The 25,264-nt window shown below is 54.8% G+C and overlaps 1 long non-coding RNA gene across 1 annotated transcript; it reads left to right on the forward strand.

Annotated features, from left to right (window-relative positions):
* Positions 1 to 5,452: 5,452 nt before the first annotated feature.
* Positions 5,453 to 24,401, forward strand: LOC142919490 (uncharacterized). The gene is made up of 3 exons (XR_012938284.1): positions 5,453 to 5,632; positions 19,934 to 20,471; positions 24,263 to 24,401. It is a non-coding gene; the product is annotated as an uncharacterized LOC142919490 (long non-coding RNA).
* Positions 24,402 to 25,264: the final 863 nt, after the last annotated feature.

Consider the following 25,264-nt stretch of genomic DNA (forward strand, 5'->3'; position numbering starts at 1 on the left):
TATAACAATCAGTGTTGTTATAACAATTCTATATTTATTTAAAGCTGCGCATTTTGATGTGACGTCACATTTCTCAACCCTCCCCCCCCACTCGTCACACATCGTCACAAATGTCTGACCCCACCCCCACCCCCTAGGTGCGTGACGTCATTTATGGACGGCCCCTAACGGTGAGGACGCAGGCGCCTTGTAGTCCAGAGGCCTCTCCGGTTCCGTTAAAGTTGCTTCAATCCCCGCGCACCTCCGTCCACGCGGCGGCATAAAAACTGCGCGCGGCAGTTGAGTCGGTAGGCCGGCAGGCAGGTCGCGTGCGGTGGGGTGACGCGTGGCTTACGTCTCGCTAATTCCAGGAGCGTTGTGGACCATCGTGGAAGTGTGGGCCAAAATGTCGTCTACCAGAGCGACTCTCTCTCTCTCGCGCGCTCTCTCTAGCGAGCTTGCTCAAGCGGAGGGCCTTTCCGCCAGCAGTGATGTGCCCGAGCAATTGCAGGGCTGCGCCTCTATCCTGGTTTTTTTTCTCCCATTTAAAACCTGCGAATCCAACTCCAAAAACCAAACCGAGACTTGGACGAGGATGCAAATCTTTCCTCCTCCTCCTCCTCCATGTATTCCTTCTCCAAAGAAGAAAAAATAGGACTGTTACCCGAAACGTCGCCTGTGATATATATGCGAATATGTCACGTTAAGGCAGTGTTCTTGACGAATGTATTTGAGATTTAGTTTTCGTATCCCATCTCCGCTCGCTGCCTTAATGAGACAGGACAGAGGGGAGGGGGGTGGCACGGTGGGGGGCGAGGGGGGGGGCAGGGAGGAGGGGGGGGGGATGGGGGGTGGCACGGTGGGGGGCGAGGGGGGGAGGCAGGGAGGAGGGGGGGTGGGTGGGGGGGATGGGGGGTGGCACGGTGGGTGGCGAGGGGGGGAGGCAGGGAGGAGGGGGGTGGGTGGGGGGGATGGGGGGGGGGGTCATCCCACGCCCGAGTCCCCGCCCAGCTTACGCCCTGCGCCACGCTTGCTCCGAGCTGCGGACTTAATAAATGATGGACATTAATTCTCCATTCCGAGATGACTTCCCCTGCTCGCCGCCATAATTGAGGCGTCGTTCGGCGCGGCTTCGTTGTGCGCCGCGACAGCGTCCCCCACCCCCCACACCTCCCTTAATTAATTATTTACTTTTAGTTAGTTTTCGTTTTCATGAATACATAAATAAATAAATACCGCGACTCACGTTTCGCCGAGCACACGCGCGCGCAAGCCACGCGGACAGGACAAGCGACACGATACAAAAAAACCGTGCAGTGTCGATATCAGACTGAGTGATTTTGCTTGGATTAGCATGCTTGGCTGCGTACGGTGGGCTACATACGTGCACACGTACGGTGCGAAAGAAGTTGAACATGCGTGTAAACAAAAGTCGTTACTATTACTAGTAACTATTACTACTAGTAATAGTAACTCGGTGTTGGGGCTAGCTGAGTAGCGGGCGGGGTTGTCTGGGCAATGGGCGGGACTACCTGAGTAGTGGGCGGGGCTAGCAGGGCAATGGGCGGAGTTACCTTGGCAAGGGATGGGGATACCATAGTAATGGGCGGGGCTGAAGCAGTGGGCGGGGCTACCAGACTAGAGAGCGGGGCTACCTGGGTAGTGGGCGGGGCTACCGGAGTAGTGGGCGGGGTTGACTGAACTGTGCGCGGGGTTACCTGAGAAGTGGGCGGAGCTACGCAATGTGGCTGATGAGTCAAGGACTGAAGCTAAATTACAAAAGCTAAACTTAACTAATTGTATTGTATTAATTGTATTGTTATTTTATTTTACCAGGTAAGGCTCACTAAGCCATACAGCTTTTTTTCGGAAGCGACCTGGCCACAAATGATCGTTAAACGAAGTGGCTTATCATCATCAGCACGTGGAAGTTTATAGCGGCCAAATAATAAATGTGGAGGGAAACACCAACGAAGAGCCCGGATAAAAATCCACGCGACCACGGAGAGAGAGAGAGCAAGACACGCAAACTCCAAATATACAGCGGGTGCCAGGGTCGGGATCGAACCCACGACCTCCTGTATACCAAGCGAGGTAGTTAACATCTCCTAGCCACCGTGATGACGAGAGAGAGAGAGACACGCAAACTACAAATATACAGCGGGTGCCAGGGTTGGGATCGAACCCACGAACTCCAGGCGAGGTAGTCAACATCTCCTAGCCACCGTAATGATGATGAGAGAGAGAGACACGCAAACTCCAAATATACAGTGGGTGCCAGGGTCGGGATCGAACCCACGACCTCCTGTATACCAGGCGAGGTAGTTAACATTTCGCCACCGAGGTGTGGGACATCAAACATAACCCAGATGCAGCTTCCCCTGGGTCCCGGTCTCCGTGCCTGTCTCTGCGTTGCCTCTCTTCGCCGCCACGTGGTGTCCCCCATTCTGGTCAATCTCAGTGCTCCATGAACACGGCTTCGCTAAGGCCGGAGTAGCCCCTGGCACACGCACAGGCGTGCCATGCAAGGGCGTCTAAAGCACTGTGAGTGTATGGGGGGGGGGGGCGTGAGTGGAGGGGGGTGGGATACCCCCTGCGCTTACGAGGCACACCTCACGCGGCGTTTAATTAGGGCTGTGCTTAATGCGGTAGGCTTAAGTAATGGGTCCTCCGACATCATTAGAGTGGGTGATCATGGTGGGTGGAGTGAGGACGAGGCTGCCGCTGCCGCTACTGCTGCGCGTGCACGTCTGGAGTGGCGCTTGTTGATGCGGCCCACCACTTCTTGATGCGGCCCGCCGCTTGTTGGTGCGGCCCGCCGCTTGTTGGTGCGGCCCGCCGCTTGTTGATGCGACCAGACGCTTGTTGATGCGGCCCGCCGCTTGTTGGTGCGGCCCGCCGCTTGTTGATGCGGCCCGCCGCTTGTTGGTGCGGGTGTTGTAACCACGGGAATGCGACGACCGCGCGCAGTCGGCTTCGCTCGCGGCGGACGTCAAAGATCGCCTGAACGTCGTTCGCAACGAGGAAGGCCACCGCGTGTCGGGCGTCACCGTCCCAAATATTTTCCCGAACTCGACAATAACACCGCAAACTACCCCGCCGGGATTGCGTGCTCTGCGGTAAAGCCCTCGCTTAATGCGGTTTTTTCTCTTGCACACAACCGCGCGTTTCCCGCTATAACGCGTTACGCACGACGTTGCAACGCGCGCCACAATGACGCGATTCCTGAACTTTCTATATTTTTTTACTTAAAACTTTCGTGACTGCAGGAATTCATATTCTATGCTCCTTTCGGTAAAGTCACGAAGATAGAAAAATAATAAAAAGTTAAAATAATAAAAATAAAGTGATATTTTATTATTTTGTATTCACTTTATTTGCATTTTTTTATTATTTTATCGTTATTATTTTTCTATCGACGTGACTTTACCGAAAGAAGCACAGAATATATATTTTTTCAGGTGCCGCGTGGCTAAGCGGTGTGATACAGCACGCGGAATGACACAGAGAGAGCCCCCGTCTCAGTTAAACAGCAATTCCTCGCTTAGCTGCGGCGTTCCCTTCACGCGGCACTTCTCACGAGCGGTGTCTACCACCACTGCCACCACTGCCACCACTGCCGCGTTAAACGAGGTGGATTTACTCTTTCGCAGGAATCATCGGTCCCCTCGGGGCAGACTATTAACCCTGGCCTCTTGACCTCTTGTCTGGTTAGACAAGTGCGGTGCACTTGAACTCGAGTGGAGGAGACACGGATGTAGGGAGGGGGGAGGGGGCTGCCGTTGTGTAAGAGATCATCATCACACACTGGCCTGCGAACAACAGGGTCACCTCGTTACCCCCAAGTTATTTTAAACCAAACACATTTTTAAAAAAAATGGAACTTTACCAGGTAAGGCCCCCCCCCCACCCCTCACGTCACTGAGCTATGTAGCTCTTTGTTCGGAAGCGACCTGACCATCACGAACGATAGCTCAACGAAGTGGCCTATCATCATCATCATGCCGACATTTATAGCAGCCTAATCCTCTAAACGCGTGATGTTCATTCTAAATGGGGAGGAGGGGGGAACTCCGGAGGACCCGGAGAAGAATCCACGCGACCAGGGAGAGAGAGAGACACGCAAACTCCAAATATACAGCAGGTATCAGGGTCGGGTTCGCCACCGTTTCGCACAACAGCATCCACGTGGGCAACGAGAAGTGAATTATGAGATAGCCATTTGATTCTAGATTTAAAGCTTTCGTGACTGCAATGATCCATACTCTTTGGTCCTATTCGGTAAAGTCACGTATGTTTTATTTTTTACCTACGTGACTTTACCGAATAGAACCAAAGAGTATAGCCATTTGAATTGAGTGGAGGTTTTAAAGGAATCCGCTGGTATTTAGCCGTGTAAATAAATCGGTCCTCGGCAAGCGTCACTCCCTTAGGTGGTGCCGGTGCCTGTCCTGGCTCATGGGCCGATTGACTCGACAGTGGAAGCCCACAGGCCATGCACAGCTTAAGGCAGATGTGAAATGGTGAAACGATGAAGGCCCATTGCCCGAAACGTCGCATATTATATAGTCTTAATTTTAAGACCACACAAAGTGTCACTGGACGAATGCGTTGATTTTTCATGGTACACGTACTTCTTGCACTAATGTCAACGCATCATCATCAGCAGCACCACCACCACCAGACACTTGGTGGTTACGGTAGTGGTGATAGTCGCGGTGACAGTGGTGATGATGATGGTGGTGCTGGCCACCCCCACCATCCCCCCGCAGTTCGTATGCCACAGCGCCGGCAATCGTAGGCGCCGCGACTCGCTGCTCACAGCACTTGCCCCAACACAGTCCGCTAACAGGCTACGCGGGGTTGCTCTTCGTCTATTGATGGCGATGACGGAGCGGCGGTGTCGCTGTGCCCCGGCCTTAGGGAAAAGTTCGCGCGCAGCTGAAGACGACTCCGACGACGGTAGTGGTGTGCGTTAGAAGGGATGAGCGGTGGGGGGAGGGGAGGTGCTGTGGTGGGTGGGGAGGGAGGGAAGATGGAGTGGGAGGGATGGGTGAGGAGAAGGGGGTGTGACTATGGGAGGGAGAGGAGTGGAGGGAGGTGGGGTGAAGGGGGGTGGGGTGTGTGAAGGGGGGAGGGATTGGGAGAGGAGATGGGGTGGGGGCGGGCTATGGGAGGGGAGCGGTGAGGTGAGAAAGACGGAGGGGAGGAGGTGGAGGGTGTGAGAGAGAGAGCGCGCGTACCTGATGGGAGGGGAAGGTGGGAGATAGGAAGGAGAGGCGAGGGAGAGTCAGAAGGGCAGGTGGACTGGGAGGCTGCGAGCGATCGAGGGAAGTAGAGAGAGAGGGAGCGCGCGCGAGAGAGCGAGCGAGCGAGGGGCAGCAGAGAGCAGGGAGGGGAGGTGGCGACGCAGGGGGAGGGAGGAGAAGCGAGCTGCAGGTTCTTTGCTGTCGGGTGTCGTCTGGGGGGAGGGTGGGTGGACTATATATAGAGAGAGAGAGGTTCGCTGTGGCCCATCACGTCCACTATGCCTATGCACGCGTGCGCGCTCACAACGGGACACGTGCGCGCGCCCGCGGGGCCTGCGGGGCCCGGAGGGCGCCGAGGGGGGGGGGGGAGCTCCGTGCCTCGGGGGCTGCTGCCGCACGGCCGCGTACGTACCGTGCGTGTGTCTGTGTGTGTGTGTACATCAGTGTGTGTACATCAGTGTGTGTACATCAGTGTGTGTACGTCAGTGTGTGTGTACGTCAGTGTGTGTATACGTCAGTGTGTGTACATCAGTGTGTGTACATCAGTGTGTGTACATCAGTGTGTGTACATCAGTGTGTGTACGTCAGTGTGTACATCAGTGTGTGTGTGTACATCAGTGTGCGTGTGTGTACATCAGTGTGTGTACATCAGTGTGTGTGTACGTCAGTGTGTGTGTACGTCAGTGTGTGTGTGTCTGTGTGTGTACATCAGTGTGTACATCGGTGTGTGTGTCTGTGTGTGTACATCAGTGTGCGTGTCTGTGTGTGTACATCAGTGTGCGTGTCTGTGTGTGTACATCGGTGTGTGTGTCTGTGTAAGTATATCAATTTGCACAGGCCCCGGCCCTCCTCTAGGTCGACTCAGCCTTAAATGAGTACAGTACCTGGTGTGTTATGTTGGTGCGTTTGATGTGCGGAATATGATATAGGTTGGTTGTGTGTTGGTAGTGTTGTTGTGTGTCTGTGTTAAGAGTGTTATCACGTTGCGTGTGTATAGTGTGTGTGTGTGCCGTGTGTGTATGTCGTTCACATTGTTAGTGACGCGTGTGTGGTTGTGTGTGCACGAGTGTTGTGCTCATTGTATGTGTCTCTGTCTTTGTGTCTGACAGCTCAGCCTCGACTCGGCCTCACAATGAGTACCTGGTGCGGTGTGTAGTAAACATCGCCACTGGAGAGACAAAGGCGGTCGGGCGTGGTGCTGGCCACCCACCCCCTCGCGTGCCGTACCGGCTTTCATGAGTGCTCGCTTAACAGCACTTGCCCCGACAGTCTGTTAAGGCTAGACGGGAAGGGGGAAATCTTCGTCTTTACATTTGTTTGCGAGTGATGGGGCCGCACAGACGCACACACACGCACACGCACTCTCTCTCTCTCTCTACAATGCCAGTTCGCGAAGCGGCGTACGTAGCCAGGCAAACACAAATAGTAAAATGTCCCCGCCTCCCTCCACGCGAGCGGCCGCTGTGATGAGAGAGAGAGGGGGGAGAGACACACACAGAGGTGTGATGAGAGAGAGAGGGGGAGAGACACACACAGAGGTGTGATGAGAGAGAGAGGGGGAGAGACACACACAGAGGTGTGATGAGAGAGAGGGGGAGAGACACACACAGAGGTGTGATGAGAGAGAGGGGGAGAGACACACACAGAGGTGTGATGAGAGAGAGGGGGAGAGACACACACAGAGGTGTGATGAGAGAGAGGGAGGGAGAGACACACACAGAGGTGTGATGAGAGAGAGGGGGAGAGACACACACAGAGGTGTGATGAGAGAGAGGGGGAGAGACACACACAGAGGTGTGATGAGAGAGAGAGGGAGAGACACACACAGAGGTGTGATGAGAGAGAGAGGGAGAGACACACACAGAGGTGTGATGAGAGAGAGGGGGAGAGACACACACAGAGGTGTGATGAGAGAGAGGGGGAGAGACACACACAGAGGTGTGATGAGAGAGAGGGGGAGAGACACACACAGAGGTGTGATGAGAGAGAGGGGGAGAGACACACACAGAGGTGTGATGAGAGAGAGGGGGAGAGACACACACAGAGGTGTGATGAGAGAGAGAGGGGGAGAGACACACACAGAGGTGTGATGAGAGAGAGGGGGAGAGACACACACAGAGGTGTGATGAGAGAGAGGGGGAGAGACACACACAGAGGTGTGATGAGAGAGAGGGGGAGAGACACACACAGAGGTGTGATGAGAGAGAGAGGGGGGAGAGACACACACAGAGGTGTGATGAGAGAGAGAGGGGGAGAGACACACACAGAGGTGTGATGAGAGAGAGGGGGAGAGACACACACAGAGGTGTGATGAGAGAGAGAGGGGGAGAGACACACACAGAGGTGTGATGAGAGAGAGAGGGGGAGAGACACACACAGAGGTGTGATGAGAGAGAGGGGGAGAGAGACACACACAGAGGTGTGATGAGAGAGAGGGGGAGAGACACACACAGAGGTGTGATGAGAGAGAGGGGGAGAGAGACACACACAGAGGTGTGATGAGAGAGAGGGGGAGAGACACACACAGAGGTGTGATGAGAGAGAGGGGGAGAGACACACACAGAGGTGTGATGAGAGAGAGGGGGAGAGACACACACAGAGGTGTGATGAGAGAGAGGGGGAGAGACACACACAGAGGTGTGATGAGAGAGAGAGGGGGAGAGACACACACAGAGGTGTGATGAGAGAGAGAGGGGGAGAGACACACACAGAGGTGTGATGAGAGAGAGGGGGAGAGACACACACAGAGGTGTGATGAGAGAGAGGGGGAGAGACACACACAGAGGTGTGATGAGAGAGAGAGAGGGGAGAGACACACACAGAGGTGTGATGAGAGAGAGAGGGAGAGACACACACAGAGGTGTGATGAGAGAGAGAGGGGGAGAGAGACACACAGAGGTGTGATGAGAGAGAGGGGGAGAGACACACACAGAGGTGTGATGAGAGAGAGGGGGAGAGACACACACAGAGGTGTGATGAGAGAGAGAGGGGGAGAGACACACACAGAGGTGTGATGAGAGAGAGGGGGAGAGACACACACAGAGGTGTGATGAGAGAGAGAGGGAGAGACACACACAGAGGTGTGATGAGAGAGAGGGGGAGAGACACACACAGAGGTGTGATGAGAGAGAGGGGGAGAGACACACACAGAGGTGTGATGAGAGAGAGGGGGAGAGACACACACAGAGGTGTGATGAGAGAGAGAGGGAGAGACACACACAGAGGTGTGATGAGAGAGAGGGGGGGAGACACACACAGAGGTGTGATGAGAGAGAGGGGGAGAGACACACACAGAGGTGTGATGAGAGAGAGAGGGGGAGAGACACACACAGAGGTGTGATGAGAGAGAGAGGGGGAGAGACACACACAGAGGTGTGATGAGAGAGAGGGGGAGAGACACACACAGAGGTGTGATGAGAAAGAGAGGGAGAGACACACACAGAGGTGTGATGAGAGAGAGGGGGAGAGACACACACAGAGGTGTGATGAGAGAGAGAGGGGGAGAGACACACACAGAGGTGTGATGAGAGAGAGAGGGGGAGAGACACACACAGAGGTGTGATGAGAGAGAGAGGGGGAGAGACACACACAGAGGTGTGATGAGAGAGAGAGGGGGAGAGACACACACAGAGGTGTGATGAGAGAGAGGGGGAGAGACACACACAGAGGTGTGATGAGAGAGAGAGGGGGAGAGACACACACAGAGGTGTGATGAGAGAGAGAGGGGGAGAGACACACACAGAGGTGTGATGAGAGAGAGGGGGAGAGACACACACAGAGGTGTGATGAGAGAGAGAGGGGGAGAGACACACACAGAGGTGTGATGAGAGAGAGGGGGAGAGACACACACAGAGGTGTGATGAGAGAGAGAGGGAGAGACACACACAGAGGTGTGATGAGAGAGAGGGGGAGAGACACACACAGAGGTGTGATGAGAGAGAGGGGGAGAGACACACACAGAGGTGTGATGAGAGAGAGAGGGGGAGAGACACACACAGAGGTGTGATGAGAGAGAGGGGGAGAGACACACACAGAGGTGTGATGAGAGAGAGAGGGAGAGAGACACACACAGAGGTGTGATGAGAGAGAGAGGGAGAGACACACACAGAGGTGTGATGAGAGAGAGAGGGGGAGAGACACACACAGAGGTGTGATGAGAGAGAGGGGGAGAGACACACACAGAGGTGTGATGAGAGAGAGGGGGAGAGACACACAGAGGTGTGATGAGAGAGAGGGGGAGAGACACACACAGAGGTGTGATGAGAGAGAGGGGGAGAGACACACACAGAGGTGTGATGAGAGAGAGAGGGGGAGAGACACACACAGAGGTGTGATGAGAGAGAGAGGGGGAGAGACACACACAGAGGTGTGATGAGAGAGAGAGGGGGAGAGACACACACAGAGGTGTGATGAGAGAGAGGGGGAGAGACACACACAGAGGTGTGATGAGAGAGAGGGGGAGAGACACACACAGAGGTGTGATGAGAGAGAGAGGGGGAGAGACACACACAGAGGTGTGATGAGAGAGAGGGGGAGAGACACACACAGAGGTGTGATGAGAGAGAGAGGGAGAGACACACACAGAGGTGTGATGAGAGAGAGGGGGAGAGACACACACAGAGGTGTGATGAGAGAGAGGGGGAGAGACACACACAGAGGTGTGATGAGAGAGAGAGGGGGAGAGACACACACAGAGGTGTGATGAGAGAGAGGGGGAGAGACACACACAGAGGTGTGATGAGAGAGAGAGGGAGAGACACACACAGAGGTGTGATGAGAGAGAGGGGGAGAGACACACACAGAGGTGTGATGAGAGAGAGAGGGGGAGAGACACACACAGAGGTGTGATGAGAGAGAGAGGGGGAGAGACACACACAGAGGTGTGATGAGAGAGAGGGGGAGACACACACAGAGGTGTGATGAGAGAGAGGGGGAGAGACACACACAGAGGTGTGATGAGAGAGAGAGGGGGAGAGACACACACAGAGGTGTGATGAGAGAGAGAGGGGGAGAGACACACACAGAGGTGTGATGAGAGAGAGGGGGAGACACACACAGAGGTGTGATGAGAGAGAGGGGGAGAGACACACACAGAGGTGTGATGAGAGAGAGAGGGGGAGACACACACAGAGGTGTGATGAGAGAGTTTTTCATTTATTTTGGTATAGCCCTGTGAGCCATTCGGCTCTTGAATCGGGTGCAACCACAACAAACAAACAAACAAAATGAACAGGAGAGACACAAATACACACAGAAGAGGTGTGTTGCTGTGGACGACTTTACGGCCAGGAGGAAAATGATGATGAGCGGAGGAAAGCCGAAGGAGGGATCATGATGATGGTGGTAATGAGGAGGAAGGGAGGGAGGGTGAGCGATGGGGCGGGGAGCGACAGCATGAGGATGCGCTTTATTCCACCACTAGCCCCCGCCACACCCCCCCGTGGCTGTAATTGGCAAGGCGAAGAGTGATTGCTGCTGCTGCTGCTTGCCTCTGGGTGGGGAGGGAGGGATGGCTCCCAAGGCTCAGAATCCGGAGAGTGGCTCTCAGCGCCGGAACAACAGAGGGGCTAAAGAGCGACGCATTGCGTAAGCGTGTGTGTGTGTCAGTGTGTGTGTGTCAGTGTGTGTGTGTGTCAGTGTGTGTGTCAGTGTGTGTGTGTCAGAGTGTGTGTGTGTCAGTGTGTGTCAGTGTGTGTGTGTCAGTGTGTGTGTGTCAGTGTGTGTGTGTCAGTGTGTGTGTCAGTGTGTGTGTGTGTCAGTGTGTGTGTCAGTGTGTGTGTGTGTCAGTGTGTGTGTGTGTCAGTGTGTGTGTGTGTCAGTGTGTGTGTGTCAGTGTGTGTGTGTGTCAGTGTGTGTGTGTCAGTGTGTGTGTGTGTCAGTGTGTGTGTGTGTCAGTGTGTGTGTGTCAGTGTGTGTGTGTGGTTCAGTGTGTGTGTCAGTGTGTGTCAGTGTGTGTGTGTCAGTGTGTGTCAGTGTCAGTGTGTGTCAGTGTCAGTGTGTGTGTGTCAGCGTGTGTGTGTGCCAGTGTGTGTCAGTGTGTGCGTGTGTCAGCGTGTGTGTGTCAGTGTGTGTGTCAGTGTGTCGTGGGGAGCGGTGGTGTAGTGGTTAGCGCGCTGTGCTACGAACCTGGCGACCCGAGTTCGATTCCCGCTCACGGCCAACACCAGTGACGATTATCTGAACTGGTCCTGGGCCTCCCCTAAGTCGACTCGGCCTCAAATGAGTACCTGGTGCGGTGTGTAGTAAACATCGCCACTGGGGAGACAAAGGCGGCCGGGCGTGGTGGTGGCCACCCACCCCCTCGTGTACCGTGCCGGCCTTCATAGATGCTCGCTAACAGCACTTGCCCCAACAGTCTGTTAAGGCTATCTGGTGGTCTTTGTCAGCGCGACTGTTACTTTGTCTATGTGTTAGTGGATTGTGTCTTGTGTTACGGTGTGTGTCATTGTGTCTGTGTGTCAGTATCTCCGTGCGTGTGTGTCAATGTGTGGGGAGCGGTGGTGCAGTGAGTAGCACTGCGCTACTCACTGCTACTAATCCGCTGAGCACGGTTCTATTTCCGCTCACGGCCACCAACAGTGTCGACTCAGCCTTGAATTGGTAACCTGGTAAGATGCGTGAATATCGCCACTGTATGAGATACAAGGCGATGATCGGGGGTGGTGTTGGTCATGCCCTTCCGGCTACTCGCCTACATCACCCAATTGCCTGTGAAGACTGTAGGGGTGATCTTTTTCTTTGATGTATGGGAGCATTGTAATGTGTGTGCAAGTGCTGTATAAGCTAACCGGTCAATTTAGCCTTAAACAAATACACAGTGTGTAAACATCCTCATTGGAGAGAGACAAAGGCGGTCGACCGTGGCGCTGCCTGCACTCATGCTGGCCTGATTAGGTACTCGATAACAGGACTTGCCCGAAGGGTTCGCAGAGCGATTCGGGTGATCTTCGTATGTACGTGTGTGTGTGTTGTGCATCTTTGTATTTGTGTATCTGCGTCTGCGAGAGTCCACCATGTGTGTGTGTCTGTGCGTCTCTGTATCTATATGCGAATGTACACACACAAGGACCGAGGGAGCGATGGGCGCAGTGACTAAGCGCACTTCGCTGTAAACGTGGCTAACCAGCAGCTGCGAGCGATATCTGAACCAGATTTGGACTTCGCCCAGGCCAGCCCAGCCATAAACCCACACCCGATGCGGACGTGTAAACATACGCGCATTGGGGGAGACAAAGGCGACCGGGCGTGGTTGTGACCACGCGAGTTCCTCGTGCATTGTGCCGCTCTTCGTCAGCACTTGCAAACAGCGCCTGCCCCACCAGTCTGCTAAAAAGCTTTGTATGTGTACATCTTTGATTAAATTATATATGTGTCTGTCTCAATGTGTGACTATCCCTGCGTGTCTATGCGTCTCTGTGTGTGTGGGTCTCTCTATCTGTGTCTCTGGGTTAAGTAGTGTCCGATTTGTACCACTGTGTATGTTTGTAGTATGTGTCTCTCTCCGTGAATATCTGCATCATCTGTACGTCTGTTTTCTGTCTACGTCTGCTGCATGTGTCTCAGACTGTCTTTGCCTCTGTGTCTGTGCCTCTGTGTGTCTATGCCTGTCCCCGTGTGTATATCTCGCTAACAGCACTTGCCCCAACAGTCTGTTAAGGCTATACGGGGGGATCTTTGTCTTTAGATCTCGTTATGTCTCTGTCCATTTTTTGGTATATATCTCTCTACGCTGTAGCTGTGTCTAACTGCATCGTTCTTAGTGTGTCTTTCTGACTCCGCAATGGACATGTCTGTTTTTGTGTCTCTATGTATATATGCGTCTCTGTGTGCGTGTGTCTGTGGGGAGCGGTGGTGTAGTGGTTAGCGCTACGCTGCGCTACGAACCTGGACACCCGGGTTCGATTCCCGCTCACGGCCAACACCAGTGACGATTATCTGAACCGGTCCTGGGCCTCCCCTAGGTCGACTCAGCCTCCAATGAGTACCTGGTGCAGTGTGTAAACATCGCCACTAGGGAGACAATGGCGGCCGGGCGTGGTGCTGGCGACCCACCCCCTCGTGTGCCGTGCTGGCCTTAATAGGTGCTCGCTAACAGCACTTGCCCCTACAGTCTGTTAAGGCCACACTGGGGATCTTTGTACGTCTGTGTCTCACTATCATGTCTGTGTCTCTGCGTGTCTCTGTCTATTTGTGTCTCTGCGTGTCTCACTGCGTCTCTACGCTGTCTCTCTATGTCTCTGCAGGTCTTATTCCCCTGTCTTTGTCTCCCCTGTATACCCAAACCCGTGTCTCTGTGTCTCCTCTGTATACCCAAACCCGTGCCTCTGTGTATGTCCTCTGTATACCCAAACCCGTGTCTCTGTGTCTCCCCTGTATACCCAAACCCGTGTCTCTGTGTATGTCCTCTGTATACCCAAACCCGTGTCTCTGTGTATGTCCTCTGTATATCCAAACCCCTGTCTCTGTGTCTCCCCTGTATACCCAAACCCGTGTCTCTGTGTCTCCTCTGTATACCCAAACCCGTGTCTCTGTGTATGTCCTCTGTATACCCAAACCCGTGTCTCTGTGTATGTCCTCTGTATACCCAAACCCGTGTCTCTGTGTCTCCTCTGTATACCCATGCCCGTGCCTCTGTGTATGACCTCTGTATATCCAAACCCTTGTCTCTGTGTCTCCCCTGTATACCCAAACCCGTGTCTCTGTGTATCTCCTCTGTATACCTAAACCCGTGTCTCTGTGTATGTCCTCTGTATACCCAAACCCGTGTCTCTGTGTATGTCTTCTGTATACCCAAACCCGTGTCTCTGTGTATGTCCTCTGTATACCCAAACCCGTGTCTCTGTGTATGTCCTCTGTATACCCATGCCCGTCTCTCACTGCGTCTCTGCTCAGTGTCTTCTCATCCCTCCACGGCCCCGCGTGTTACTCCTCTCGTCTACTGCCCCCCTCATTCCCCCTCAACACGCTCCCGGGCCCCCCTTTCCTGGGGTCGTGCCCCCCCCCCCCCACGCCCAAGCACTCCTCTCCTGTACGTCCATCTCATGGAACGCCCCCGCCCCCCTCTGTGTGGAGCGGGCGCCACGCGGCGGTTTATCGACTCGAGCGGACAGCGAAAGCCTCCCTCCCTAATCGCTCTCCCACCGCCAACATTATTTATTTTATTATCGGCATTTATTGCGCCCGCCGATTTGAGGTTAAGGTTGGTGGGTGAAGTTGTGGGGGGGGGGGTGGTTAGGGGTTTTTTTTGGGGGGGGGGGGTTGGGGGGAATTACCGCTGAGGCCCGATCGAGTCGTCGCCAGCGTCAATCAAGGACGAGTTCGAGTGCCGCTCACAAACAAAAAAAACCCCAACATTGGGTGACGAATGTTGGACGTGAACTTTGCCCTCGGATTAATTATTACCCCCCAGGCCCACCCCCCCTCTGATCGACTCGACCTTAAATGAGTACCTGGTGCGGTGTTGTAGCATTTGGGGAGACAAAGGCGGCCGGGCGTGGGTGCTGGCCACCCACCTCGTCGTGTACCGCAGCTCCAGCCTTCGGAGGTGTTAGCGATCGGCACTTACCCCCAGCAGTCTGTTAAAAGGCTATGCGGGAGATATATTGTTGTATTATTCGGTGTGTGTGTGTGGTGTGTGCAATATGTGGCGGGGAGCGGTAGTGTAGCGGTTAGCGCTACGCTGCGCTACGAACCCGGCGTCCCGAGTTCGATTCCCGCTCACGGCCAACACCGGTGACGATTTTCTGAACCGGTCCTGGGCCTCCTCTAGGTCGACTCGGCCTTAAACGAGTACCTGGCGCGTTGTGTAAACATCGCCACTGGGGAGACAACGACGGCTGGGCGTGGTGTTGGCCACCCACCCCCTGGTGTACCGTGCTGGCCTTCATAGGTGCTCGCTAACAGCACTTGCCCCAACAGTCTGTTAAGGGGGATCTTTGTCTTTGTAGTTCTTGTGTAGGACACAGACGATATGTGCGGTTGTAAGATTTTATTTTTGTTATATTGTTGGTGCGTTTAGGATGCATATTATTGTTATCGGTTGATTATGTGTTGCTAGTGTTGGTGTGTGTGTCTGTGTGTTGTTGTGTGTTGTTGTGTCGGCGTATGTGTGTGTCTGTTTGGTGTTGAGATTGTTATTACGGTGCGTGTGTGCAGTGTGTGATGTTCACATTTTCGTGACGTGTGTGTGTGTGTTTGTGTTGGTTGTGTGGGCGCGCGTGTGTGTGTGTGTACGAGTGTTGTGCTCATTGTATGTGTCTCTATGCGTGTGTCTGACAGCTCAGCCTCAAATGAGCACCTGGTGCGGTGTGTAGTAAACATCGCCACTGGGGAGACAAAGGCGATCGGGCGTGGTGCTGGCCACCCACCCCCTCGTGTGCCGTCCCGGCCTTCATAGGTGCTCGCTAACAGCACTTGCCCCCAAAGCCTGTTGAAGCTATATGGGGGATATTTGTCTTTATCTTTGTTGTGTCTGACAGCACATGCCCCAAAGGCTATATGGGGATGGGTCTTTGTCTTTGTGGCCGAGCGGGGAGCGGTAGTGTAGTGGGTCAGCGCATTGTGCCAACCCACCAACCCACTGCGCTAACGGCGGTGGCGAATATCTGAACCGGTTCCCGGGCCTCCCCTAGGTCAACTCAGCATTAAATGAGCACCCGGCGCGGAGTGCAGTAAACATCGGCACCGGCGAGACAAAGGCGGCCGTGCGCAGGTGCAGGCCACCGCAGCCCCCCTCCCCCCCCCTTCGCGTGCCGTGTCGGCCTTCATAGGTGCTCTCTAGCAGCACTTGCAGGGAACAGTCTGTTCAGGCTCGCGATTCGCGTGCCACCACCGTGCCCTTGAGAGGTGCTCGCGAACTTTCATTCGCGCACCTGTGCGATGATCGTCGACGGTGCATTGGGCATGTGACTAGGGCGAGCTCTCAAGAGACTCGGATGAGGCTCATCTGTAAGAGTTACTCCGGGGGGACATTCGTGTGATCCCAACTGAGTAAGGTATGTCGTAGTAGTAGTTGTTGTTGATGTTCGTGTGTGTGTGTCTTTGAACGCGGTGGTGTTTGGTCGACTCGGCCCCAAATGAGTACCTGGTGCGGTGTGTGAACATCACCACTGGGGGAGAGACAAAGGCGGCCGGGCGTGGTGCTGGCCACGCGCTCCCTGCGTCGACACTTGCTCTAGTCTGCACGGGGCTATACGGAGGATCTTTGCCTGCCCGTGTGTGTGTGTCGGTGTGGGTGTGTGTCTGTGTGTGTGTGTCGGTGTGTTTGTGTCGGTGTGTGTCTGTGTGTGTGAGCTAAGTCCCGTCACGTCGCCGTTTAAACGCTTGGCTCATGCAGATTGCCTCGCCTATCTCCACGGCCGTTATCTGCGCCGCAACGCTTGCGGGATTTCGCCCCCGAATTACTCGGGATCACAGCGAGTCGCCTCAAATTCTCCCGGATTAACTTTTCATATGTGGAGCCCGGTGCGTGCAGGGAATATTACACGTCCCGTGACGGCTACTCCCCGCCCCCCACCCCCTACATGCCCCCCCCCCGGGACTCCCCGCGCCACCTCGGTACAGGGGTTGGTGGTGGATGGAGAGAAGAGAGCTTGGGTTAAGATTCGGCGAAGGGATTAATTTGTCATCGCCCTCGTCACGGGCTTATCGCGCGATCTGGGGTCATCATCGCAGCTGCAGCAGCGGCGACGGCGGCGGCGGCTTTTGGCTGACCATCGCACAAAGGCGGTCACCGCGTATCGCTCTTCCTCCCCGGTCATTAGTAAGCCGCTGGGGCCTATACACTTTTAAATCTGGATTGACAAAGTCATTTCTTTAAAACTGCTTTTTATTTCACGTTTAGTGTGTTGCTCTTCTCGCCGCGAGTGTTATTCGTCCTCTTGTAATATTATTTTTATATAAACCAAACAGGTTTCAGAAAATGGCAAGCTAAACCCACGATATCAGCAATCTGTGACAATTCTAACAAGGTAGCATGTGTAGCAGCGTTGTGGATTAGCGCGGTTGGCTAGGTACGGTGCGAAATAAGTTCAACATACACACATCTCCTTCTCTGCGCCAACACCACCACCCTGCCTCCCTCATCCCCATCATCCATCATCCTCGAACGCCTGTCACACCTCCTCCCCAGCCACGTGATGGCCCGATATCGTCATCGATCGGTCCTCCATCATAACCATCATCACCATCACCTACACACCACCATTCCACCCCCTCCATCATCATCATCGTGATTGTGATCGCCATGCCTTCCATCACAACCTCGGGGATGTTGGGGGAGGCAGAAGAGGATGGATATAAGAGCTGGGTTTACATTGAGTGATCATCGCTATCATCATCATCATCATCTACATCATCATCTGCATCCCCCCCCCCCTCCGTAACAACCATCATCATCCGCCCCTCCCCCTATCACACCTTAACTCCTACCCGCGACGCAATAATCACACTTCTCATCGTCATCATCGTCATCATCATCATCATCCGCCACACACCCCCCCAACCTTACATCACCAACAACATCACCCTCCCCCGCCCCTCCGTCTGAGAGTTGAGCAGCTGCGGTTTCACTCGGAGGAGCGTGACACTGCGGGGAGGTGGGTGGGGGGAGAGTGGGTAGGGGGAGGTGGGTGGGGGGAGTGTGTGGGTAGGGGGAGGTGGGCGGGGGGAGTGTGTGGGTAGGGGGAGGTGGGTGGGGGGAGTGTGTGGGTAGGGGGAGGTGGGTGGGCGGGAGTGTGTGGGTAGGGGGAGGTGGGTGGGCGGGAGTGTGGGCCGGAGGTTGGTTGGTTGGGGGGTGTGTGGGCAGGGGGAGGTTGGTGGGGGGGTGCGAGCAGGGGGAGGTGGGTGGGGGGGTGTGTGGGCAGGTGGGTGGGGGGGCAGGTGGGTGGGGGGGTGTGGGCAGGGGAAGGTGGGTGGGGGGGGGGTGTTTGTGGGTAGGGGAAGGTGGGTGGGGGGGTGTGTGGGCAGGTGGAGGTTGATGGGGGGGGGGTGTGTGGGCAGGGCGAGGTGGGTGTGGGGGGTGTGTGGGCAGGGGGAGGTTGATGGGGGGGTGTGTGGGCAGGGGGAGGTGGGTGGGGGGGGCAGGGTGAGGTGGGTGGGGGGAGTGCGGGCAGGGGGAGTAGAGGAGGAGGGGGGGGTGCTAAAGTGTGGGGGTGGAGTCGTGATAGCGGGAGCATGGAGACTGCTGCTGTGCTGCTGTGGTGCTGCTGGTGATGGAGGGGAGAGTGATATTGATGACGCCTGCGTGCGCGCGCGAGATTGCGCGCAGCGGTGGCGCCACGAGCCCCTGACCCGAGTTCGATTCCCACCCCCAGAACAAAAGACAAGGTTTGACTCGGCTTTGCATGCGGAGCTGGTGTGGTGCGTCAATACCAGTACTGGGGAGACAAAGGCGGCTGGGCGCCGGGTGCTGTTAGCGAGCGCCTTAATAGGTGCTCGCTAACAGTACCCGCGTATCTTTGCAGTACGTGCTGTGTTGTGCGCGCCGTTGCCGTGTTGTGTGTCCTGTGGTGCGTGTCCTGTGGTGCGTCTGCTGTGCTCTATCGTGTCGTGTGTGCTCTATGTGCTGCGTGTGTACTGTGGAGGGGGGCGGTAGGTGGGGTGCGAATCTGTGGCCCCGCAGGCGCGTGCTGAGAGAGGCGACACGTGCAAAGATAAAGAACCCCCGTGTAGCCTTCAACGGACTGTTGGGGGCAAGTGCTGTGAGCGAGCAACCCGATGTAGGTGCTCGATCGCGTTCGTATCACGCCCGATCACGTTTGTATTCCCCAATGGCGATGTTTACACACCGCACCAGGTACTCACTTGAGGCTGAGGCGACCTAGAGGAGGCCCAGGACCGGTTTAGATAATCATCACTGGTTGTTGGCCGTGAGCGGGAATCGAACCCGGGTCGCCAGGCTCGTAGCGTAGCGCGCTAACCGCTACACTACCGCTCCACTACCGCTCCCCCACCCCACACACAGACACACACACAGACACACATCCAGAGACATACACACAGACATACACACACAGACATACACACACATACACAGACATACATACAGACATACACACAGACATACACAGACACACACACAGACATACATACAGACATACACACAGACATACACACACAGACATACACACACAGACATACACAGACACACACACAGACATACATACAGACATACACACAGACATACACAGACACATACACAGACATACACACAGACATAGACAGACACACACAGACATACATACATACAGACACACATCCACAGACATACACACAGACATACACACAGACATACACACAGACACACACACAGACATACATACAGAAACACATCCACAGACATATACACAGACATACACACAGACACACACACAGACATACACACAGACATACATACAGACACACATCCACAGACATACACACAGACATACACACAGACACACACGCGCGCGCTTCACGCACGCTGAGTCGCAGCCGCGCAGCGGCCCCGGCGCGCAGCCCACGGCGTTCGTTCCGCTTCCCTTCCTCAACCACGCCGCCTTTGTCTCCCTACGTACGTCTCGTCGACGATGACGTTGGTGATTACGATGACGACGATGATGTAGTCGTGCCCGTGTTTTTTAAACGTTAATCGCCGCCGCCGCCGCAGCAGCAGCAGCAGCTCGTTGTGTGCGATGTGTAAGGCGCGCTCCGTTGTCTGCACGCAGAGCGGCGAGGAGGAGGAGCGAGCGGGTCAGAGAAGAATCGGAGAGCGCAGAGAGAGACAGAGAGACTGGACCGGAGACACGGGGAAGACCCGGTGGAGCAGACACGGACGAGACGGATACACGCGCGGGGTGAAGAGAGGTGGGAGAAGGGACCGGCCGAGAGAGTGAGCGGCATCAGCTGGCGAAGAGAGATCTGGTGGAGGTGAGAAAGAAGACTGCGAACGGGGAGCGATGAGCGAACCGGCGGAGGGACAGAAACGGAATATTGGGGTGGAGAGAGACAGAGAGACAGAGAGAGAGAGAGATGGGGAGGAGAAAAGACACGGGGAGGAGAGGAGACACGGGGGTCGGGGGGGACGGATGATCTGACCGATGGAAGGTTGGAGAGGGGGGGGCGACCGAGTGGAAGGAGGCAGGGGGCAGATTGCCGGAGACGTCTTCGCCGATGGGGATCCGACGCGCAAAGGAAACGCGAGAGGCGCCCACGGGTCTCCCCGCGCCCTCTTAGAGCCTCGTGGCGGCTCCACGCGGCTTCCAGGTTTGCCTCTACACACACCACCCCCCCCCCCCCCCCGGCTCACAATCCCCTACCTCCCCGCCCCCCCCTCCCCCTCGGCAGTGGAGGTTATACCCCTCGAGTTCACGCCCCGTGCCAGGTTTGCGATGTGTGAACGCGATAGATCCCTGCTGTGTGTGTGAACACCGTGTGTGTGTGTTAATACCGTGTGTGTGAACACTGTGTGTGTATGTTACCACCATGTGTGTGGGTAAACGCCGTGTGTGTGTGCGAACGCCGTGTGTGTGTGTGAACATTGTGTGTGTGTGTGTGTGAACGCCGTGTGTGTGTGAACGCCGTGTGTGTGTGTGAACGCCGTGTGTGTGCGTGAACGCCGTGTGTGCGCGCGAACGCCGTGTGTGCGCGTGAACGCCGTGTGTGTGCGCGAACGCCGTGTCTGTGTGTTAATACAGTGTGTATATGAACACCGTGTGTATGTGAACACCGTGTGTGTGTGAACACCGTGTGTGTGCGTTAATACCGTGTGTGCGCGTTAATACCGTGTGTGCGCGTTAATACCGTGTGTGTGTGTTAATACCGTGTGTGTGTGTTAATACCGTGTGTGTGTGTTAATACCGTGTGTGTGAACACTGTGTGTGTGTAAACGCCGTGCGTGTGTGTGAACACCTTGTGTGTGTGTGAACACCTTGTGTGCGTTAATACCGTGTGTGTGCGTTAATACCGTGTGTGTGTGTTAATACTGTGTGTGTGAACACCGTGTGTGTGTGCGTTAATACCGTGTGTGTGTGTGAACACCGTGTGTGTTAATACTGTGTGTGTGAACGCCGTGTGTGTGAAAACGCCGTGTGTGTATGTGAACACCGTGTGTGTGTGTCATTTGTATCCACGCACGCGCCCTGCAAAACAACAATAACAACTAAACAAAGACAGCACTCGGCAGCCTTTGCGTGGTGTTAGTCACCCACGCCCTTGTAGCCCGTGGAGGCGGTACGGATTGGTGTGCTGGTGGAGGGGTTCTCTGTGTACCGGACGGAGTGTGTACACGTGGCATATACACGTGGCAGGTGTGTGCCTATACGCCTTGTCAATCATATACACGTGGCATATACACGCGGCGTGTGTGCGTATACGCCTTGTCAATCATATACACGTGGCGTGTGTGCGTATACGGCTTGTGAACCATATACACGTGGTGTGTGTGCCTATACGTCTTGTGAATCATATACACGTGGCGTGTGTGCGTATACTGCATGTACACATGCGGCATGTGCACGCGGCAGGTTCCCGACGGCAGGAGGTAAGGCGGTGACTGCCTTGCGATGATTGATGGACTTGGATTTTTCCGCAGTCATTTGGCAACTTTGTAACATTACGCAGCACATCAGCATGGCCGCGAGCAGTGTGTGTGTGGAGTGTGTGGAGTGTGTGTGGGGTGGGCATGTGGAGTGTGTGTGCGGAGAGTGCGTGTGTGGGGTGTGTGGGGTGTGCATGTGGTGTGTGGGTGGGGAGAGTGCGTGTGTGGGGTGTGTGTGGGGTGTGCATTTGGAGTGTGGGTGGGGAGAGTGTGTGGAGTGTGTGTGGTGTGTGTGTGGTGTGTATGTGGAGTGTGGGTGGGGAGAGTGTGTGTGTAAGGTGTGTATGTGTGTGGTGGGCATGTAGAGTGTGTGTGGGGAGAGGGCGTGTGTGGAGTGTGTGGGGTGTGCATGTGGAGTGTGTGTGTGTGTGTGGAGTGTGTGTGGAGTGTGTAGTGTGTGTGTGTGTGGAGTGTGGGTGGGGAAAGGGCGTGTAGGCTGTGTAGGGTGTGTGTGTGTGGAGGGTGTGTATGTGTGTGGGGAGGGTGTGCGTGTGGAGTGTGTGTGTGTGGTGTGCATGTGGAGTGTGTGTGAGGAGAGTGTGTGTGTGGAGTGTGTGTGGAGAGTGTGTGTGTGGTGTGCACGTGGAGTGTGTGTGGAGAGAGGGCGTGTGTGGAGTGTGTGGGGTGTGTATGTGGAGTGTGGGTGGGGAGAGTGTGTGGAGTGTGTGGGGTGTGTATGTGTATGGGGAGAGTGTGTGTGTGTGTTTGGAGGGTGTGTGTGGTGTGGTGTGCATGTGGAATGTGTGTGTGGAGTGTGTGTGGAGTATGCATGTGGAGTGAGTGTGGGTGAGGCGGTGTGTGGAACGGTTATGGGGAGCGATAGTGTAGCGGTTAGCGCGCTGCGCTATGAACCTGGCGACCCGGGTTCGATTCCCGCTCACGGCCAACACCAGTGACGATTATCTGAACCGGTCCCGGGCCTCTCCTAGGTCGACTCAGCCTCAAATGAGTACCTGGTGCGGTGTGTAAACATTGCCACTAGGGAGACAAAGGCGGTCGGGCGTGGTGCTGGCCACCCACCCCCTCGTGTACCGTTCCGGCCTTCATAGGTGCTCGCTAACAGCACTTGCCCCTACAGTCTGTTAAGGCTATATGGGGGATCTTTGTTTGTCTTTGTTTGTGTGGAACGGTGCCGCAGTGGTTAGCGCAGTCAGTATACGAACTCCGCTGTCCGAGTTTCGATTCCCCGCTCATGGCCAATATCGGTGACGAATACCTGAACCGGTCCCGGGCCTCACCTAGGTCGACTCAGCCTTGAGTGGGCACCTCGTGCGATGTGTAGAGAGGTTAGTGGTGGTGTCGGTTAGGTTGTAGAGTGGTGGTGTCGGTGGTGGTCAAGGCGATTGTGGTGGTGTTGGTGGTGTTGGTTGTGCTACGCCGGTGTCCCTGGAGGGCATTGCGTAGCCGCTGGGTGTTGACACATTTTCGAAATTGATTAAATTCCCTGCAAATCCACCTACTTAATCACCACCTCTTATTCATTCCCACCTATTCACTCTACCCAGCCCCTGTCTCTGGTCCGTACTTCTCGTCATTGTCCTCATCGTGATCATGACGACGACGAAGATCACGCGAAACAGGTCTATTGAGAAGGCATATTATACAAACATTGTTTCAAAATAATAATGATGATAATCATGATCACCACCACCCGTTGATGACACCCATAACCCCATTGGTAAGGTACAGATATTCACGTTATACGGTACAGATGGTTGTCTTACGGTTGCAAAATGTATCATCAACAACAACTTCACGGGCAATATTCCGTATAAGATTAAGAAATTCCATATTTTAATAAAACCGTGGCTGATACTTGGGTCACTTAGCGGCTAGTTACGACAACTATCAGCACACACGCATACGCATGCAAATGGCACAGACAAACATCCCCCTACACACACAGACAGACACACACACGCGCGCGCTACACACAGACAGACACAGACAAAGATCCCCCGTAAAGCCTTAACAGACTGTAGGGGCAAGCGCTGCCAGCGAGCACCTAGAAAGGCAACCATGCTGCGTAAGGATGATTGGTTTGGTCGGAACCACGTCCTGTTGTTCTCTCTTTCTGAGTAGGTACCTGGTGCTCTTCTTTCGTATTCGTCACCCCAGCGGTGGCGCTTACAACACCACACCAGGCACAGTTACAACTTTACGGCTTAGTCGACCTAATGGGAGGCCAACCACCGGTCCGGATATTCGCCACTGACGTTGCCCGTGAGCGGGCCGCCGCGTTGGTAGCGCAGTGCGCTAACCACTGCGCCACCGCTCCCCGTGCAACGACACTCACACAAATACTCCCCCTCGTGATCTCTCAGCTAGCCGGGGTCGTGATTCTTATCCACGTGGATAGGCAGGCGATATGTCTCCGTCATATATCCGTCTGTACACATTACAAACCGTCTAACAATACTACAAAGCTGCAGTCCTGTATTCATTGCACATCCCACAGGTCCCACTGCATTGCAGCAGCATTGATGCAGAACAAGCAAAATCCCTGGGGCGGTTTCGAGCACGCGGGGTCTCATCGGCAGCTCCGGGCTTTCGCCTTTTGTACCGCAAGTGTTGGCCACATGCCGCTGTTGCACAGCTGCTGCGGCAACCGAGGTGCGGTGCGACTTTGATAGGGGGGGGTGGTGGGGGGAGCGACCGCTGATTAAATATGCAACGTGAGTGAGGAGCGGTGGCGCAGCGGTGAGCGCGCCGTGCTGTGAACCCGGCGGACGACCACGTGCAGAGGACTCGCGAGCGGGCACACACAAGACAAAGGTCCCCCGCATAGGCTTCAACGGACTGTTGGGGTAAAGTGCCGTTGGCGCGCAGCTATGAAAGACCGGCACCCGAAATCCGAGGGGGTGGACGGCCAGAGGGTGGTTGACCAGCAACAGCAGCAGCAGCACCACCACGCCCGGCTGCCTTTGTTTCCCCAGTGCTGATGTTTACACACAGCACCGGGTAATTATTTAATGTTAAATACACAGGTTGCATACGCGCCGCATTGAATTTGTGTAACAAATGTTCACTACTGACTTTCATCAACATTAACGCATGCACGATTTCTCTTTTGAAATGTATTTACGAACGAAGTCAAAATAATTGTTGATAATGATAATGGATGCAATATTTAATTCGAACAATAAACAATGCTTTAGTGCCAGTGTTAACATAAATTAAAATAACCCAATGATTGCCCCGGCTTTTGGGCCACCCTGTTCACAATTCTCGTCTCTATGAAGCTAAGCAGCTTCTAGCCTGGGTAGTGCCCGGATGGGTGTCCAGCTGGCCCACAAGGCATGGCTGCTAAAGGCGCCGTGGGCAGAGTGACAAAATAAATTTTACTATTTGATCTGCAACTCGGACCGACTTCACCAACACGCACTGACCAGCCTGGTGAAGTTCGGCCCACGCCTTGGGGGAAACGCGCGCTTTATTTTTTCATAAGTGTAAATTATTA

Source organism: Petromyzon marinus, chromosome 5 (genome assembly GCF_048934315.1).
Source record: "Petromyzon marinus isolate PM22_M1 ecotype Great Lakes invasive population chromosome 5, UKy_Petmar_22M1.pri1.0, whole genome shotgun sequence".
Lineage (NCBI taxonomy): Eukaryota > Metazoa > Chordata > Hyperoartia > Petromyzontiformes > Petromyzontidae > Petromyzon > Petromyzon marinus.